This window comes from Orycteropus afer, unplaced genomic scaffold, assembly GCF_000298275.1.
Source record: "Orycteropus afer afer isolate SDZICR_OR568_19922 unplaced genomic scaffold, OryAfe1.0 scaffold00138, whole genome shotgun sequence".
In the NCBI taxonomy this organism is placed as follows: Eukaryota; Metazoa; Chordata; class Mammalia; order Tubulidentata; family Orycteropodidae; genus Orycteropus; species Orycteropus afer.
The window spans coordinates 8,504,032-8,514,026 of NW_006921725.1; positions in this window are offsets into that span (position 1 = coordinate 8,504,032).

Here is a 9,995-nt window from a genome sequence, read left to right on the forward strand (position 1 = left end):
TGTATTTCTTTATGTTGAGGTGTAATCCATACTGAAGACTACAATCTTTGACCTTCATCAGTAAGTGCTTCAAGTCATCTTCACTTTCAGCAAGCAAGGTTGTGTCATCTGTGTATTGAAGGTGGTTAATGAATCTTCCCTCAGTCCTGATGCCATGTTCTTTTCATACAGCCAGCTTCTAGGATTATTTGCTCAGCATACAGATGGAATAATTATGGTGAAAGAATATAAGCATGATGCACACTTTTCTGATTTAAAACGATGCAGTATCCCTTGCTTAATTCAAACAAACCTCTTGCTCTGTGTACAGGTTCCTCATGAGCACAATTAAGTGTTCTGGAATTCCCATCTTTCTCAATGTTATCCATAATTTTTATGATCTACACAGCCAAAAGCCTTTGCCTACTCAATAAAACACACGTAAACATCTTTCTGATATTCTTTGCTTTCAGCTGAGATCCATATGACATCAGCAATTATATCCTTCATTCCATGTCCTCTTCTGAATCCAGCTTGAATTTCTGGAAGCTCCCTGTCAATATAGTGCTGCAACTCTTTTTGAATTATCTTCAGCAAAATATTATTTGCCTGTGAAATTAATGGCATTGTTTGATAATTTCCATGTTCTATTTTTAAGACCACTCATTTGTGGTATATTCCTGTCAGAGCAGCATTAAGTTACCAAAATAGAATATGGTACTGAAAAAGTGGGGTGCTGGCCTGACAGATACCTAAACCATGGAAACAGGAGTGGAGTGCATCCTTGACCTGAGATCTCTGTGCTGAGACTCTGGCAGAGATAGCCCAGCAGAGATAAAGCAGCAGCAGACCTGAGAGACTATCATTAAACAGCAGCAGATTTACCAGCCCATGAGGAGAAAGTTGGATGCCAACTTGGGTAGGCAGCTTCCTGGCAGAGGGGGTCACCCTTGGACATTAATTGGCAGAAGGTGAGAGACCAAGGAAATGGGAAACAGAGCTGCCTCAGCCTCAAACTGTAGCACCATAGCCTCTGGGAGTAGAACCACCACAGCTTCCTAGGTTTCAATGAGTCAAACCTTCCAACTTGGTTCTGGAGTATGGGGCTGCTAGTTTATGTGGGCAAATGTGGTGGGGCCATAGCTTCTGCCCAAAACTGAAAACTACCATGTCCAAGAAGTAGAGGAATGGGGCCTGCCAGGCCAAGGGGTTGAGGTCAGCACTCAGATGAACTAGGGGATTGGAGCCACCCAATGAAGGAGATCTGTATTGGTGCCTCCCAATGAAGATCTATACAGATTCCAAGTTGACAAGGCATAAAATTGTGGTAGTTAAGGTTATGTGTCAACTGGGCCTGGTTTTGAGTGGCTGGGTATCCACAATGAGACTGACAATCAACTTCATTGTGAAATCTGCCATGAGCAGCTGAGTAGGTCCTTTAGGGAAGTGGTCTGCTTCCAGTGTATAAAGAGAAGCTTTGAGAATGGTCTGCAGCTTTTTGATATCCATGGATCCTGCATGTTGCCAAGTCTTCATTTAGCAGCCTGCCATGTTTCCTGCTGATCTTGGACCATCTTTGGACTTGAACTAGTGGCCTGCCATGTTGTTTAGTAACATTGGGACTGTGCCGTTTTATTTGTCAACCCTGGACTTGTTAACATCAACAGGCAGCAGCTGCCTGAGTGAAGAGACACCTCTTGCTCCAGTGGTCTGGGAGCAAGGGGCAGAGTTGAATCTCAAGGTTGAGGGGCTTTCACCCAGCTCCTAGAGCTTTCACTTGAACTTGGGCTTCTAGCCTCCAAAACTGTAGGAGAATAAAGCCCTGTTTATTAAGACCATCCATTTGTTTTATTTTTCTGTTAGAGCAAAACAAGAGAACCAAAATATGTTGCATCATCTTTCTTTGGAATGGGCACAAATATGGATATCTTCCAGTCAGTTGGCCAGGTAGCTGCTTCTAAATCTCCTGGCATAGATGAATAAGTGCCTCCAGAGCTGCATCTGTTTGTTGAAATGTCTCAATGGATATTTTGTCTGGAGCCTTCTTTTTCACCAATTCCTTTCATGTAGTTTGGATTTCTTCCTTCAATACCACTGGTTATTGATCATGGGCTACCTCCTGAAATGGCTGAATGCCTACCATTTCTTTTTGGTACAGTGATTCTGTGTATTCCTTCCATCTTCTTTTGATGTTTCCTGCATCTGTCAATATTTTGCCCATAGAATCCTTCAATATAGCACCTCGAGACTTGAATTTTTTTTTCCTCAGTTCTTTCAGCTTGAGAAATGCTGAGTGTGTTCTTCCCTTTTGGTTTTCTAATTCCAGGTCTTCACACATTTCATTATAATATTTACTTTTTATTCTTGAGCTACCCTTTGAAATTTTCTGTTCAGCTCTTTTATTTTATTATTTCTTCCTTTCACTTTAGCTCATCTCCATTCAAGGACAATTTTCAGAGTCTCTTCTAACACCAATTTTGTTCTTCTCTTTTTTTTTTCATGTCTTTTTAACAACCTTTTGTTTTCTTCATGTAGGATGTTTTTGATGTCATCCCATAACTCTTCTGGTCTTCTGCCATTGATGTTCAATGTGTCAAATCTATTTTTCAGATGGCCTGTAAATTCAGGTGATATTTACTCAAGGTCATTTTTGGCTCTTGTGGAATCGTTTTAATCTTCTTCAGCTTCAACTTGAATTTGCATCTGAGCAATTGATGGTCTGTTCCACAGTCAGTTCCTGACTTTGTTTTGACTGATGATACTGAGCTTCTCCATCACCTCTTTCCACAGATGCAGTTGATTTGATTTCAGTGTATTCCATCTGGTGAGGTCCACATGTATAGTCTTCATTTATGTTGTTGAGAAAAGGTATTTGCAGTAAATAAGTCATTGGTCTTGCAAAATTCTATCGTGTGATCTCTGCCATCATTTCCATCACCAAGGCTGTATTTTCCAGCTACCAATGCTTGTTTTTTTTCTAACTCTTGCATTCCAATGACCAGCAATAATGAATACATCTTGATTGTATGTTTGGTCAATTCCAGGCTGCAGAAATTGGTAAAAATCTTCAATGTCTTCAACTTTTGCTCGGTGGTTTGTGTGTAAATTTGAATAATAGTCTATTAACTGGTCTTCCTTATAGCCATAAGGATATTCTCCCATCACTGACAGCATTGTACTTCAGGGTAGAACTTGGCAATGTTCTTTTTGACAAGGAATGTGATGCTATTCTTCTTCAATTTGTCATTCCAAGCATAGTAGATTATATCATTTTCTGATTCAAAATGTCCAATGCTGGTCCATTTCATCTCACTAATGCCTAGGATATAATATTTATGCATTCTATTTCATTTTTGACAACTTCCAATTTTCCTAGAATCACACTTCACACATTCCATGTTCTGATTATTAATGAATGCTTGTAGCTTTTTCTTCCTATTTTGTGTAATGTCCCATCAGCAAATGAAGGTCCTGAAAGCTTTACTCCATCAATGTCCTTGAGGTCAACTCTATTTTGAAGATGTAACTCTTCCCCAGTTGAATTTTGAGTGGCTTCCAACCCAAGGGGCTCATTATATGGCACTGTATGTGACAATATTTCACACTTCTTCATAATGTTTTTCAATAATATATCAGACAGGGTTTCACTGCTCTTCATAAGATTTTCAGTGACCAATTCTTTCAGAAGCAGATGGGCCTGTCCTTCTTCCCAGTCTGTCTTCATCTGTAAGCACTGTTGAAACCTGTCCACCATGCATGACCCTGGCTCCAGCCTTACAACAATATGTAAGCCACAACAATATGATAAACTGACAGACAAGTAGTGGTTTGAATCAAAAGAAGAACTTAAAAAATTTCCAATCTGTGCGTCAAGCCAATTCTATCAGAATCTGTGGAGGTAGAACCTAGGCGTGTAATCACTGCAATGGGAAGTTAATAGGAGAAACATCTTAATAGAGTGACTATTTTATAGAGTGACATCATGCTCAATCTTCCACTTTATTAAAAACTTATGGAAGAGCATTGTAGTGGTTATGTTTGTGTGTCAACTTGGCTAGGCCTGGTTGGGTGGCTGGGCAGCTGGATGTAGTATTCCCCATGATGAGACTGGTAATCAACTCCATGGTGGAATCTACTATGAGCAGCTGAGTAGCTGCCTTTGGGTATGTGGTCTGCTTCCTGTTTATAAGGAGTTTTGAGAATGGTCTCTAGCCTTTGGTACGCTTGGACCCTGCATGTATCCGTGTTGTTGGTCAGCAGCCTGCTATGCTCTGCCGACCTTGAGACTTACAGTGGACTTAAATTAATGGCCTGCTGTGTAGATTGGTAACATCGGGACTGTGCCTTTTTACTTGTCAACCTTGGGGCTTCTCAGCCTCAGCAGCCAACAGATGTCTGAGTGAAGAAATGTCTCTAGCTCCAGTGGGCCAGGAGCAGGAGGCAGAGTTGGACCCCAAGGTTGAGGGGCTTTTATTCAGCCCCTAGAGCCTGGCACTTTGCACCTGCACTTAAACCCTCCAAGTTGTAAGAATAAACTCCTGTTTTTTAAGGCCATCACATTTGTGGTGTATTCCTGTCTGAGTGGCACTAGGTAACCAGAACAAGCATGGAGAGGGTGGAGATTAATACAGTTCCCTTCTTAATAGGATTTAGCCTTTTGATAAATAGCAGCAAAACTTTTGTATTCGTCATTCTGAGTGGCTGTTAGAAACCTATAACATCTCTCTAGAAATACTTTTGTGACAAAATACCAATTGTACATTGGATTAACTACTATTTACAACAATTATCTCCTTTCACAACACTCTTCTATTATGTCTACACATTTTCATACTCTAAAGTTTCCTTAGTGCCCTTCTGTAGCTTCCTGTATCAGCCAAGTCATTTGTAACTCTATGAGGCTGTTTTTTGGCTTTGCTTATAATCCCACATCTACCCTCTTCCTACATTAAACCTACATTTATTTTATGTCAGTGCTTTAGCCAATAAACACAGAAGAATCAGAGTAGGTAAAAATAATTTTTAGCATGTAAATGTTGACAAAGCTAATGGAGGGTAATTTTTAGATTTGTGAATCAGATCATTGTTTGTCTTGAATTCTACTTTGTAGTAACTTGCCATATAGTGTCTTTGGACTAAAATCTTTAATGGAAATATTAAAATGTCTATACAATTGAATTATAAAAGATGGCTAATTGACAGTCTGGAGAAAATAAAGGAAATGTATAAATTAGGAATTTTAGACTTTGATAATAAGTAGATGGTTATTAACTATTTAACTCAATATCTATTTGGGTGTAGAATTGGAAACAATGGAGATCTTGGTGGAAAACAATTAAGAGGATGCTGATGGATTGATGACGCTACCAGTAACAAGTGAAATAGCAGAGAAATCACAAATTTAGCTCAGAGACTCAGGGAAAGAGAGAGTTTAGAAGACCACTGTGGGGTCACAGTCAACCCTAGGAGTCAGGAAGGCTATGTGCAAGTGATAGGCTGAACTCAGGAGCAGTTAGAGCAGAACTTAGGGCAAGGCTGAAAACGTTCCCCAAACCATGTGCTTACCTTGTACCTCACCTTCTGAGGAGTAACTATAAAAGACAGAATAATTACATATTTCTTATCCTTTCTTCTCAGATTCAAAAAATACTTACATAAATTAATATGTTTATAATTACATTATTGGCCTTAAAACATATAGAAACAATATATTTGACAATAACAGCACACAGAAAGCAGGTGGGGAAAAAATTAAATTAAAAAAAAAACAAAAAACAAACTCACTGCCATTGAATCGAATTTAACTCATAGGGACCCTTCTTGGGTTTCCAAGGTGGTAAAACTTTACCGAAGTAGATTGCCCAGTCTTCCTTCCGCAGAGTAGCTTGTGGGTTTGAACTGCCAACCTTCTGGTTAGCAGTTAAATGCCTTAGGTACTACGCCACCAGAGCTCCTTAAAAGCTGTATGTAAAAGAATAGGATACATATGATAATTTGACAGGAAGAAATTAAAAGAAAAAGAAATAGTAATTAAGAAGTTTAATATAACAAATTCTGTAAATATGTACTGCTTTCCTTTCTTCTTTCAGCTTCTTTAAAAGACACAGGATTATTAAAGTCATAATTAGAGGAATGAATTACTGAATTTTAAACACATATACACATAATATGTGTAACAAAAATATCCCAAAAAAGATGGGGAGGAATGAAGCTATTGTACACATAATGTTTCTTTATTTCAGTGGAATAAAGTTAGTATAAATTTTAAGTAGATTTTAATAAAATAAGATTTATGCATATATGTCTATGAAAATAGTAGAGCATATAGTGGGCTAAGTTATGAAAAATTCTTAGCCTTTACCAAACAGTTTGAGGGAATGAGTTAGCCTTAGGGGATTTTAAGGTCAATTTGCTTAACAGTCTGTAAAAACAATGTTCTACATCCTACTTTAGTGAGTAGTGACTGGAGTTTTAAAAGTTTGTGAGTGGCCATTTAGGGTGCAACTACTGATCTCTCCCCATCCAGTATGGAGAAGATTGAAGAAAATCAAAGACCCAAGGAAATAATCAATCTAAAAGACCAATGGATCATGCAAACCCCAGCCTCCACAACCATGAGACCAGAAGAACTAGATGTTGGCCAGCTACCATGGCAAACCATTCTGATAAGGATCACAATAGGAACTCCTATTGTGAGAGAAAAAGGTGGAAAAAAAATAGTAAAGAAAAAAAATAGTAAAGTGAGAGAAAAAGGGAAAAAAAAAAGTAAAGAAAACCAGGCTCACTGGTCTTATAGATACTGATGGAACCCCTGCAGCTCTTACACACTTTTCAAGCCTACAACTAAAGTCACCTATGTGGCTTGACTTTTAGTGAAATAGTAGACAAACCTATAAGGTGAACAATAATATCAGGGAGGTATACATTCCTTAGAACAATCAACCATAAAATAACAAAATGACAGCATTTTCCCAGAGGTAAAGCTCAGAAAGTAGGTAGGGATAGGAAAAAAGGATGAATGGAAATGGTAAATACACAAAGCAAGTGGAAAGAGTGTTGTGGGGATTGCAATCAATGTTACAAAACAAAATCTGTACAAATTGTTGAATGGAAAACCAAATTTCTCTGTAATCTCTCACCCCAATAACAATAAAAAGTTATAAAAAATAATAAGGTAAGATGTGTAATGTAATCCGTATGGTAACCAGTAGGAGGAAAAAAAAAAATTAAATCCATTTAATACAAAAGAAGGCAAGAAAAGAAGAATGGAAAAATAAACAAAATGAGATTTACAGAAAGAAAAAATCAAAATGGTAGATATAAATTAAATTATATCAGTGATAACATGTGGATTGATTGAAGAACTCAATCAAAAGTCAGAGATTATCAGGTTGGATAAAAATAACAAATGGAACTGTAAGCTTTATATTTATATATTTTTGGGCTTTGGTGTTTATATAGTTACGTTTTCTTTATGAATAAGCCCTTTTGTCCTCATATAATGTCCTTCTTTGATTCTTGCAACAGTTTCTTACTGAATGCATATTTTAACTAATATTAATATAGCCACCTAAACCATTTATTTCAGTATATGTATTGAATAGGTTTCTGTAGCCTTTTACTTTTAACATGTTTATGTCTTTGAATCTAAAGTGGGTGATTTATAGTCAACACATACTTGGATCAAGTTTTCTTATCTATTTTGCCAATCTCTATCTTTTTCTAGAGAATTTAGTTCATTTACAGTTAAAGCAATTATTAACGAGGAAAAATTTACTTTGCCATTAGTTTTCTACTTTAATTTTGTCCCTATTTTTTTCTGATACTGCCTTTTCTGGCATTTATTAATTTTTTTTGTAATGAACTATTTTGATTACATTTTTACTACCTTTTGTGTATATTTTCTAAAGATATTTTATTTGTGGTTATCATGGAGATTATCTTTAGCATCATAAATTGATAACAGCTTAGTTTAAATTGATACTAACTTAACTTCAATAACATACAAAAACTGTTCTTACACTGCACAATCACCCATATTGTTACCACAAATTACATCTTATGTGCATAATAATATAAATCTATAATTACATTTTATGCAATGAACTTTTAAATCATGTATGACACAATAAGTAGAGGTACAAACCAAAAACATAATAAAATTGGTGTTTGTATTATTTGCCCTGAAATTACCTTTACCTAAGATCTTCATTTGTTCAAACAGCTTGTAATTACTATCCTGTGTCCTTTTCAACCTGAAGGACTCCTGTATCATTTCTTATAGGGCAGATATAGTTACAATAAACATCTTCAGCTTTTGTTTATCTGGAAACAGCACTTTAAATATGTCATCCCATTCCCACTCTCTCCTGACCTCCATGGTTTCTGAGGAGAAATCAGTACTTAATCTCACTGATGATTTATTATATGTGATGATTCACATTTTACTCACTGTATTTAAAATTCTCTCCTTATCTTTGATTTTTTTTTTGACAGATTGATTATAATGTGTCTCAGTGTGGATCTCTTTGAATTTATCCTATTTACAGTTAATTCACTTTCTGACTGTGTAAATTTATGCCTTTCTATAAATCTGCAAAATGCTGGACAATTATCTCGCATATATTTCTTCTGCTCTTTTTTTCTTACTCTTCTCCTTCTAGAATTCCCATAATGTAGTTGTTGGTCTGCTTGATGGTGTTCCATAAGTCCCTTGGACTCTCCCTAATTTTCTTCAATCATGTTATTAGGTGCCTTCAAGTCAGCTCTGACTCATAGCAACTCAATATATAACAGAACAAAACATGCCTACTCCCGCACCATCCTCAGAATCCTTGCTATGTTTGAGCCTATCCTTGCAGTCACTGTGTCAATCCATCTCACTGAGGGTCTTCCCTTTTTTCACTGACCCTTTACTTTACCAACATTATATCCTTCTCCAGGGAATTGTCCCTTTCCGGCTACATGACCAAAGTAGGTGAGACAGAATCTGGCCATTCTCAATTTCAAGTATTCCAGCTGCAATTCATCCAGGACAGATTTTTTTCATTCCTCTGGCAATCTTTTTTTTTTTCCCCAGTATTTTTTGTCAACACTACAATTCAAAGACACCAACTCTTCTTTGGTCTCTTTAGTTTGTCCAGCTTTCACATGCACATAAAGCAATTGAAAATACCATGGCTTGCATTAGGCTCACCTTGGCCTTCAAAGTGACATCTTAGCTGCTGAACAATTAAGAGATCTTTTGTAGCACATTTGCTCTGTGCAATAAAGTGTCTGATTTCTTGACTGCTGTTTCCTTGGGTGTTGATTATGGATCCAAGTAAAATGAAATCTTTGACAACTTCAATCTTTTTTCCTTTTATCATGATACTGTTTATAGGTCCAATTCTGAGGATTTTCATTTTCTTTATGTTGAGATGTAGTCCATACTGAAGACTGTAGTCTTTGATCTTCATCAGTAAGTGCTTCAAGTCATCTTCACTTTCAGCAAACAAAGTTGTGTCATCTGCATATCACAGATTGTTAATGAGTCTTCCTCTAATCCTGATACAACATTCTTTGTCATATAGTCCAGGTACTCAGATTATTTGCTCAGCATACAGATTGAATAAATATAGTGAAAGAACACAACCCTGACACACACCCATCCTAATTTTAAACCATTCAGTATCTCCTTTCTCTGTTTGAATGACAGCCTGTTGGTCTATGTGCAGGTGTATATGAATGTGACTAAGTGCTCTGGAATTCCCATTCTTTGCTATGTTGGTTGTAATTTGTTAAGATCCTCACAGTCAAATGTCTTTTCATAGTCAACCAAAAAGAGGTAAACTTCTTTCTGATATTCTTTGCTTTCAGCCAAGATCCATCTGATGTCAGGAAGTATATCCCTCACTTGACATCCTCTTCTGAATCCAGCTTGAATTTTGGAAATTCCCTGGCAATATACTGCTACAACTATTTTTGAATTATTTTAAGCAAAATTTCACTTGAGTGTGATATTAATAATATAGTTT